Below are 9,629 nucleotides of genomic sequence, written 5' to 3'. Positions count from 1 at the left end.
GCAGCAAAGGGCAAATGACCCGAAAAATTGCCCGGAGTTCTATGGGCCTACCGAACAACGGCCAAATCGAGTACCTGAGAAACTCTTTTTTCCTTTGTGTATGGTGCTGAAGCCCTAATCCCGGTGGAAGTAGGTGAACCCACTTTGAGATATTTTCAGGCAGATGAAGAATCGAACAACGAAGCGATGTTAATCAACTTGGAACTGCTCGAAGAACACAGGGACTTAGCAGATGTAAGAATGGTAGCTCAAAAGCAGAGAATGGAGCGATATTATAATCGAAGAGCCAACTTCCGTTATTTCAAAGTAGGAGACTTGGTTATGAGGAAAGTAACCCAAAATACCCATGAGCTCAACGCGGGAAAGCTAGGTCCAACGTGGGAAGGTCCCTACCAGATTTTAGCTATCACTGGGAAAGGTTCATACGAGTTGGAGAACCAGAATGGAGACAAGTTGCCTAGCAACTGGAACGTGGCACACCTTAAAAGATATTATTGCTAATGAACGTTAATCAAGCAGAAAGTATGTATTGTACTCTTTTTCCCTTCGTTCAATTTTTGTCCCAATTGGGTTTTTCTGGCAAGGTTTTTAACGAGGAAGCAGAAGAAATCATACTCCGAAGACAACAACAATAAGATCTTTGATAGCAAGGCAAACAAGCAAGCTTACACTCGGGGACTATTAGATAATCTTTGGTTCGATAGCAAATTCCCACTGGGAAGTTAAGTTAGCTACCGAACAAAGGTTACCCACCCATTCACGAGCACAAACTACTAGAGGGTTGTTAGATATTCCTTCGCTCGATAGCATAAATTCCTGAGGGGAAGTAAAGTTATGTTACCAAGTTGAGGATTATCTAGCAATTCATTAGTGGGATCTTCGAAGATACAAGACTTCCAGTGTTCATTTCGCACTCTTCGCATTCGAACATTGGAGGGAATGATATGAGGATACGGCAACAACGACTGCCACATCAACCGGGGATCGAAAATCCGGAAACTAAACGCATCATCGGGACTGAGAATTGCGCAGCCAGCCCCGTAGAAACAAGTTGTACAAGATAGCCACAAGTAATGGCAATTTCTTTTCAGCATAGCAAATGCTTATGTATTTTTTGAAAATAGAAGGAATAAAATGAAATCCTTTTATTTTTATCTTGTTTCTTGTCTGAACGATGAATAAACTTTGTCATTTGAAAGTTAAACAGGTACTTCAAATGTTAGTGCCGTAATGAATATGAGACGTCTTCTTCAAGAGCACCGTAAACATAAGAGGGCCCTCTCTTATAAAAACCCTCACGTTAAAGGGTTGGTTTCGGAAGAATTTATGCCCGAAATCAAAAATGCCTTCGGGGGAAAATACACCCAAAGCCACATATGAAAATGACGCAAAAAGTAAACTTGCGCAAATACTTATAGAAACCCTCACGTAAAAGAGATAATGCTCAGAACCAAACTGGTTTGAGGGAAATACATTCGAGACTACACATAGTAAAGCGCGAACAAGAAAACATGGGCAGAATTCTTGAGAAAATGCAAAGATTAAAAATTTGCATGGATATTCAAACGAAAGTAAGACTCAAACGATACTTGAGCAAAAGTATGTCTTTATTTACAAAAATGTGCCAAAACGGTAAAAATTCAAAATAGGAAAAATAAAAGAAAAGCTAAACTGCAGCGCCTCTGGAACCAGGAGGAAGAGAAGTATCCGCATTCCCGGGAGAAGTAGGTGGTTCCACCGATGGCTAGACGTTTTCCCCGGTTTGGTCTTCAGCATCTTCACTTTCAGATCACTCTTCGATTTTCAAAAACTTTAAACCGGAACCAGAAGAACAAGGAGCATCAAACTGCACCAGGAGTCCATTTTTAGCAGCTAACTCAAGCTCTCGGGCCTTAGCAATTTCGGCATCAAAGTCGATGATACCAGCTTTGGCCTCCTCCAAGGTTTTTCTCCTTATGCTGGACATGACGTAGGTTTTTTCAATAACGAGGGAAGTCGCTCGGTGCTTAAGTTATTCTTTGAGTCGGGTAACCTTGGCAGAAAGGCTTTCCCGGACGGACCTAACATATTTAAAGCTGGCGTCAAGGTCGCAGACAGTTGAACTAAAGAGCCTATTATGCTCGATAGTTTTCTTGTACTTCTCTTCTAGCTGGGCTTGTGTCGCCCACACAATAGCAAGCTCTTCGAGTTTGGAATTCAGGGCTGCTTCTAAGTTAGTCACTTTTTCGGCAGTAGCAGCCTCGCGCTCGGTTGCAGCAAGAACGGCGTCCTGGACTTCAACCCATTTGGCCTTAACTTCATCAAATCTAACACTCAGTGGGCCAATTTCTTAGCTAAGGGTTATCACTTCTTGTTCACTTTGCTGCAAGCGAGTCTCCAAAATAACGGCCTCAGTAGCTTTGGTTTCCAGTTCCGAGAGGCGGAGAACAATTTGGTCTCGTTCCACCAAAAGCTGATTCTGTTCAGAAGTAAGTTCTTCCTTTTTACGAATCAACCTTTGAAGGCCCTTAGAAGCAAGAAAGTTGGCCTACAAGACAAGAAGAAGTAAAACTTAGAATACATTCATACAAAAGTAGAAGAAGTAAAGAAGGAAGAGAAGGATGCACCGCTGCGGCGTTGTGCATGGCATTGTTCAAGAAGCACTCTCCCGAGAGTGCCTGAATCTTTTCCCAGCCTTTTTCTGAAGTCAAAGGCTTCAGATAATTAGCAAGCTCCACCAGCCGGGATAGCAAATTGCATCCGGTAGAGACCGAAAGAGTAACGTTCCTCCTCCTTTTTGGATCTTCAGAAGGGGCAGCATAATTTTGCCCCAGATTCCCATGAACTGGGGACTGTGGAAGAGGAACACCTTCTTCATGGTCAGATGCGGCCGATGAAGGTGATATAGCAACTGTTGATGAAAGAGTACATGAAGATGGAAGTGATATAGCAGTTACTGGTGTTGGTGAAGGTGGAGATGAAGCTGATGGAGTTGAAGAATGAGAAGCAGATGCATCAAATGCAGTGCTGGCTGTTGGATGCTTGCCAACTAAAGATGGAAAGGACCCGGTACTCAGCCCCGCACCACCGGTTACAGCAATTGAGGCCCGAAATGGGAGTTGGCATTTTCTACAAAATCAGATTTTCTCCAAAGTGTCGAGACATCGTCTTCCGTTGGTGTAACTATCTCAACAGGTCGAGCATCCTGTTAAGATGATGAGGATCGTCTCCTTCTATGTAAAGAAGCTCCCTCATCAACAGCTTCTTCATCATCATCAATCATCACGGTGTCTATGACCGGCCCGGAAGAGGACCAGTCATCATCGCCACCGGAGATGACTTGGGGGCATCAGTCTTTGCCCTCTTATTCTTTTCCCCCGACCGCGGAGGAACGTCTTCTCTTTGGTTGCTTATCCTCTGATCGGGGACTCCGTAAAGAAGTGTTTGCACCCGAAACAAGTCTGGATATACCTATTCGAGTAAGTGCTTCCTGAATCAGCCTCGTTGCATCAGCAGGATCAGCCAATACGTCCTCCTCGGGGACAACAACAGAGCCCGCAGGTAGACCTAACTTCGTGAACAAGTCAGAAGAGTTCAACTAAGTTTTCCATATGTAAAAAAAATGGAAGCAAGGTAAATTAAAATTATCATGATTTTTTTCGCCTTCCACCCGTATTTAAGGGCCAGTTCTTTCCACAAACGAGTTTCGGACGTCATGACGTCCAAGATCTTCTGAACCTACCGGACCAAACCTTCCACCACCGGTGGGATCCATCGAGTTGTTGAAACATGTGAAGGGTGAAGAGTTGATACAACAATAAAAGAATATCTAGTAGAAAGAAATACTAAACAAAGAGCTTACGAGTGTGGTTCTAAGCAACCGGAAAGGATGAAGCCGTTGTCGGAATGATGTCATTGGTGGCGACTACAAAGAACCGTTCTATCCACCCACGTTCGTTGTCATCATCCATGCTAGACAGCAAAGCATGTTGGCCACGCTTGCAGAGATTTATCATTCCCCCGCGGAAGATTTTGGAGGAATAGAGGTTCATCATATGAGCTAAGGTTAGCTCCTCTCCAGTTTTCTGGCACAAGCGTCGAAGATAGGCGATCGTCCTCCACACTGAAGGACTTACCTGTGCTAAACACACTTGGTAGCGAAGGCAAAACTCTGCAATCACGAAATCAAGTTCTCCACTAAAAGAATACGCACCCAAAGTAAAGGGACATATGTAAAAGTATGTAAAATATTCCTTCGGAAGGATCACTCGCTCCGATAAATCAAGAGCAATGATATCTAACTCATGGCAGCAACAATCTTCCCACACAACAGGAATACTGGAAGGACGAATGGAAGAAGAGTACTTACTAATAACTTATGTACGAGGGTTGGCAGTAGGGAATTTCTCTTCAAGGTACTTTGTGGTACTGAGTTTTCTTGGGATGATGGAACCCACCGATGGAGGAGCAAAGTCCTCGGCTTTGTTCTTGTTCTTTGAAGGACCAACACGCTTGGAGGAAGAAGCCATTGAAAAAGAAGAACAAGGTTTTGTGTTTGAAGAGAATTAGAGAAAGGATGGAAAACAAAGATAGAAATCAGAAGCTCGAGAAATTGTGAAACGCAAAGGAAAAGAATGTTGCGTATAAGTAAAATTCTGGCGGCTAAATTCATGGCCATGATTACCTCGATAATCAGCAAAAGATATGCTGAATCATGGAATGACGCGTGTTCGGGGCATTAAATGCGGAGAGACTTGCGACTAATCAACTGTCAGGGACCTACAGAGGGAGTTATAGTAATTCCCGCCAAAAAAGTATTTTTACCAATTTTCCCGTAACACAAATTTATGTCACCGGAAAGCAGGGGGACTATCTGTATAGGGTGAAATATGATATGACACATGGTCGTCTAAAGGGAGGACACGTGGAACCCAAGACAGGGATGACCGAAGACCGAACGCAGTCATTCACCGTTACGTCTTCATCAATGACTCTCATAATTGACATTAAAGGAGGACACGATCCTAGGACCTCCTTCCCCTAGACATAGCTATAAATAGTGAGCTCAGTTATCATTGTAAAAGACACAAATTTTTTTACAAAACTTATACTATATTATATACGAAACTTAATACAATCTTACTTTCTTGCTTTTTAATCTCATCATTGCTGTGCCCGGAAACCTTATTCCCGGAACCATCATCTCTGTTGTTTCGTCTATATTTCAAGGCTAAGTATTGTACATTTCTTCAATTATTGCATTATTTCAAGATCAAATTAGTTCACTTATCTAGAAACCACGTATAAATTCAACTGTACCGTTTTACGGGTAAACAGTATTCGGTATCTAAAAGAATTTCTCCTTTTGTTGAGTTTAACCGTTTAGCTGGTATCTAAAGTTAGCTAACTCACATAATCTAGATTCGCGCCGAATAAATCCTTTTAAGGGAATCGTAAAGTGCTCCCTACATAAAAAGTTCTTAATGTAAAGAATTTTCATGTTATTAATTTGGTCGGCATAACCTACTTTGAACGTCCTAATTATTATTTATGAAGAAATGTTCGGACCCTCCTATACTTGGCAACTTTTATCTAGTTCCCATTTAAATTTCATGTGGTTTTTAATACCCCTGAACTTGAAAATTTAATAGTCTTGACCCTCCTAGATGCTGATTCAGCAAAGAGCGTGAATACACTCTCTTTTAGGCGCGTGGGAGGAAAGAAAAACCGAAAAATTAGCTTCCAAATGGGGAATTTTTCAAATATTAATTGCCACATAATCAAATATAACGATTTATTTGATCCAATTGTATTTCTCGTTATTTTTTCTTAATATACATTGCATACTTTTTCCCAATTGTATTTCTTTAAATACAATGAATATATATTTCAATTATGTATTTCTTATCTTTTTTTTCGGTTCAAATCTATAAAAGTTAGTTGAAACTCCATTTATTTAGTCAAATAAAAAGAAGATTTAGCCAAAGTAGTGAAGTTCAAATAGTATATTTTCTACAAAAAGAAAAACGTATTGTGTATTTTTATTTTTATTATCATGCAATGACTATTAATTTAAACTATTCATTTTTCTTTTTCGAGTCAAATTCGCAAATATTTTGTCGGAATTTTACTATTCTTAGCTAAAAAATTTATTTAGCCAATATATGGAGTTCCAACAACTTATTTTTAATTTTATTTTTGTAGATGCAATGATAATATATTCTAACTATGCATTCCTTCTTTTCCTTAACAAATATGTAAAAGTAACTTAATAAAAATATCATTATCTTTAGCCAAATAAAAAAATTATAGTCAAAATAACTTGTTTTAAGTTTTTTTTTATATATATATATTGGCACGAAACAAATGATTTAAATAGTTTGTGGACTTAAAAAGATAAAAAATTATATTTTATTATCAAAAATGTCACATGAATAAATAAAATTAATATGGTAGCGCGTGTGTCACATTCTCATAGATTGTCAGCGTCCCGAGAAAGGACTGAGTCGACTCGAGGCTATAAAATTGTCAAGTTTAAGAAAATATTAAAGAGTACATAAAATTTAAGAGGCAACTAAACAAAAATTATCAAGTTACAGTAAATTAAAGATGAGTCCCAATTATTCTGCCTGTTATTTATATATGGGCAGCCGGGGCAGGCAGTCCCCAGTGTTACCGTGCTTGCTGCTTGCTCGTCCAATTAGCCCCCCTCGAGTATTACTTGCATCTCTCAGATTCCAATTAAATAAAGGTAGAAAATCATAGAGCTACCTACCTACTTTATACTCTCTATTTTAATTTATATAAATTTATTTGATTGAGTACATAATTTAAAAAACACTAAAAACTTTTTAAATATGTGATCCTGAACAAGTCATAACATTTGTGTGGATATAACTTTTTTGAAACTCGTGCTCTTAAACAGAGGCGGATCCAGGATTTGAAGTTTATAGATTCCTATTGTAATCTTAGATTAATATACAACAATAACTGGGTTCACCGTTATATATTTATAGATATTTAATGAATTTTTTAATAAAAATACAGGGTATCCGCAAAAGTTACTGGGTTCCCGGAAACCCAGTAACTATACTCTACGTCCGCCAATGCTCTTAAACATGTTATAGTATTTGTGTGGTTCTAAAGGCAGCTCATTAAGGGTATAGTAGGAAGTTTAAGTTAAATTATTTTAAATTTAGAAAAAGGTTAATTCTTTTGAAACAGACTAAAAAGAAAATATGTTCGCATAAATTGAAACAGATGGAATAACTTAAGTTACAAAAGTTCTGCTTTTTCAATTCAAGATTATTGCTAGATAGATTAGCAAAATCGTGATCAAAAGTTGAAAATTAAGAAAATTATTCATTTAATTCTAAGGGGTGCAGTGCAGGAGTTGTTACAATTGTTTCAGCAATGTGTTACTTATTTCTTTGATAACAGAGCTGGTTATCTAAGCATAAAATTAGAGTAAATAAAGTAACTGAATATATACATTTTATTATATCAAAACGGTTCAGGAAACAATGGCGATGAACTATTGATGACAAGTGCTTTAGCTAATAGCATATAGTTAATTGGTCCTAAATAATGCAGAACCAAAATAAATGTTTTTTGTCGTTTGCAATTCAACTTGTAAGTTCTAATGAACTGGTCTATTTTACGACTCCACGATGTAAAAAGAAAAGACTAAAAAAAGAAGAAACTTGAAACAAGAAGAAAAGTTTGTACAAGGAAAAAATAGGTTCCTATGTTCCCACTGTTGATCCCTTCGTAGCCTTAATTTTATTTTTATTTCGCTCTTTTTTAAGCATAGATTTTTTTTTTCGTTTCTTTCGATATTCGATCACCTTTTGGGTACTAACGAATTCAAATTTACTTCAAGTAAGATTTATTAAAGGAGAAATTAAGTTTTTCATTTTCAGGATTGGAACATAGACCTCTTATTAAACGTAGAGAGATCATATCCATCAATTCAAAGATTTAATCTATCACGGGGCATATACTTAAACTTTTTTTCCAATACAACCCCAATAAAAATGAGAAAACTGCATTTAAATAATTTTTCACTATTTTTTTCCCTATAATACTTAATACATAGTTTATATTGGGATACATAAATTGACTATCAAACACCAAATTGCAGATCAACGTGATAAAATCAAAAGTCAAGTCTGTTCAACTTTCACAAATTAAAAATAAGGGTGGGAATATAATAATATTAATAAAAGAAAAACAAGGACAGGTACATTGGATTTTAGTTTAATAATAATTCAACTTTTCTCAAAGTAAGGTGGCAAGATACCTCCTCTGTTCTTTTTCAATTGCTGTCCTATGTGGACTAATGTATGCTCATGAGAAAACTTGTGTACGCCATCAGGACTTCAGATATACCTATGCTACCCTATTTGGATAGATCATATTCCAATAAATGTACCCATCATGCTCTAGTTATATTTTAATAGAGTTCAGTTTTATATATTTACGGTGTAAACTAATCGTTATGCTATTAGAAGACCTAAAAGTAATACTATAAATTACCGTTAATAATAAGTGGAACTAATAATTAGAAAAACAAGTCTGAGAATCTGTAACAACAGATTAAATTACACTAGTATATATATATAAATTTTTTATATTGTCGGTGTATATTAATATTTGCATTTAGTTTTGAAAATTTTAAGAAAATAATTTCGAAAACAAGTTAAGTTTGCTAGTTTCTAAAAACTATTTTTTAAAAACAAATGTATAATATTTAAAATTAAAAGCTAAAGAGCTAAATTCACTATTTTGTTATTCCTTGGTCCATTTTATTTGATATTTTTTGCTTGTTAGACTGCTTAGAGAAGCATGATACCTATTTATAATTAGAAACTTTTTAACTTTAAAAATTCTTATTTATTTTTAGTGACATGCTTTTGTTTTTTATATTGTCATAAAAATATCATGACACATTTAAATTTTCTTTGATATGTGCAAAAAAAAAATTCTTTCTCTCTTAAAATAGAAGAAACCGCAATACAAAATAAAACCAAGGGAGTAATAATTATCGCTCTATCTCTCTCAATATTATTCTCATTACGATTCAACTTATATAGACAAATAATATAAACTTGTTTACATTTGTCAGTGAATTTTTACCTATTACATAACATGTTATTTATCTTATTTTCTAGTTTACTAAATTAAACATATTATAGACAGTTATATGTTATTGTAAATTTTTTTAACCTAATGATATGAAATATTATAGTGTTAGTGTATAAAAGCTAAACTTTTCTCAATGTGTGAAATTATAGATCGTGTACTATAGTTCAAAGTTAAATTTTTGATTATTGAAATACAATGATGGGATATCCCATGATATCGCATGATGTTGGATATTCTATGAGATCAGTTATCCCATCTTCTATATGTAATAGTTAATCACACCATTTAAGTGTAAAAATTATCTAGATATTAGCTAATACTCCAAACCAAACATGAGATCTCGTGATTATTATCTTTATCACATATGTACCAAACGACCCTTACATTTCTACCCAAAACATAAGTCAACTTGACTATATAAAACTGTTTTTTAAAAAGAAGTCTTTTTTTTCTCAAATATAATTTCACCAAAGTATAATTGATCACCTTAGAAGATAATTCAA

Source organism: Nicotiana tomentosiformis, chromosome 2 (assembly GCF_000390325.3).
Source record: "Nicotiana tomentosiformis chromosome 2, ASM39032v3, whole genome shotgun sequence".
Classification (NCBI taxonomy): Eukaryota; Viridiplantae; Streptophyta; class Magnoliopsida; order Solanales; family Solanaceae; genus Nicotiana; species Nicotiana tomentosiformis.
Note: the sequence above shows the minus strand (reverse complement) of the source record.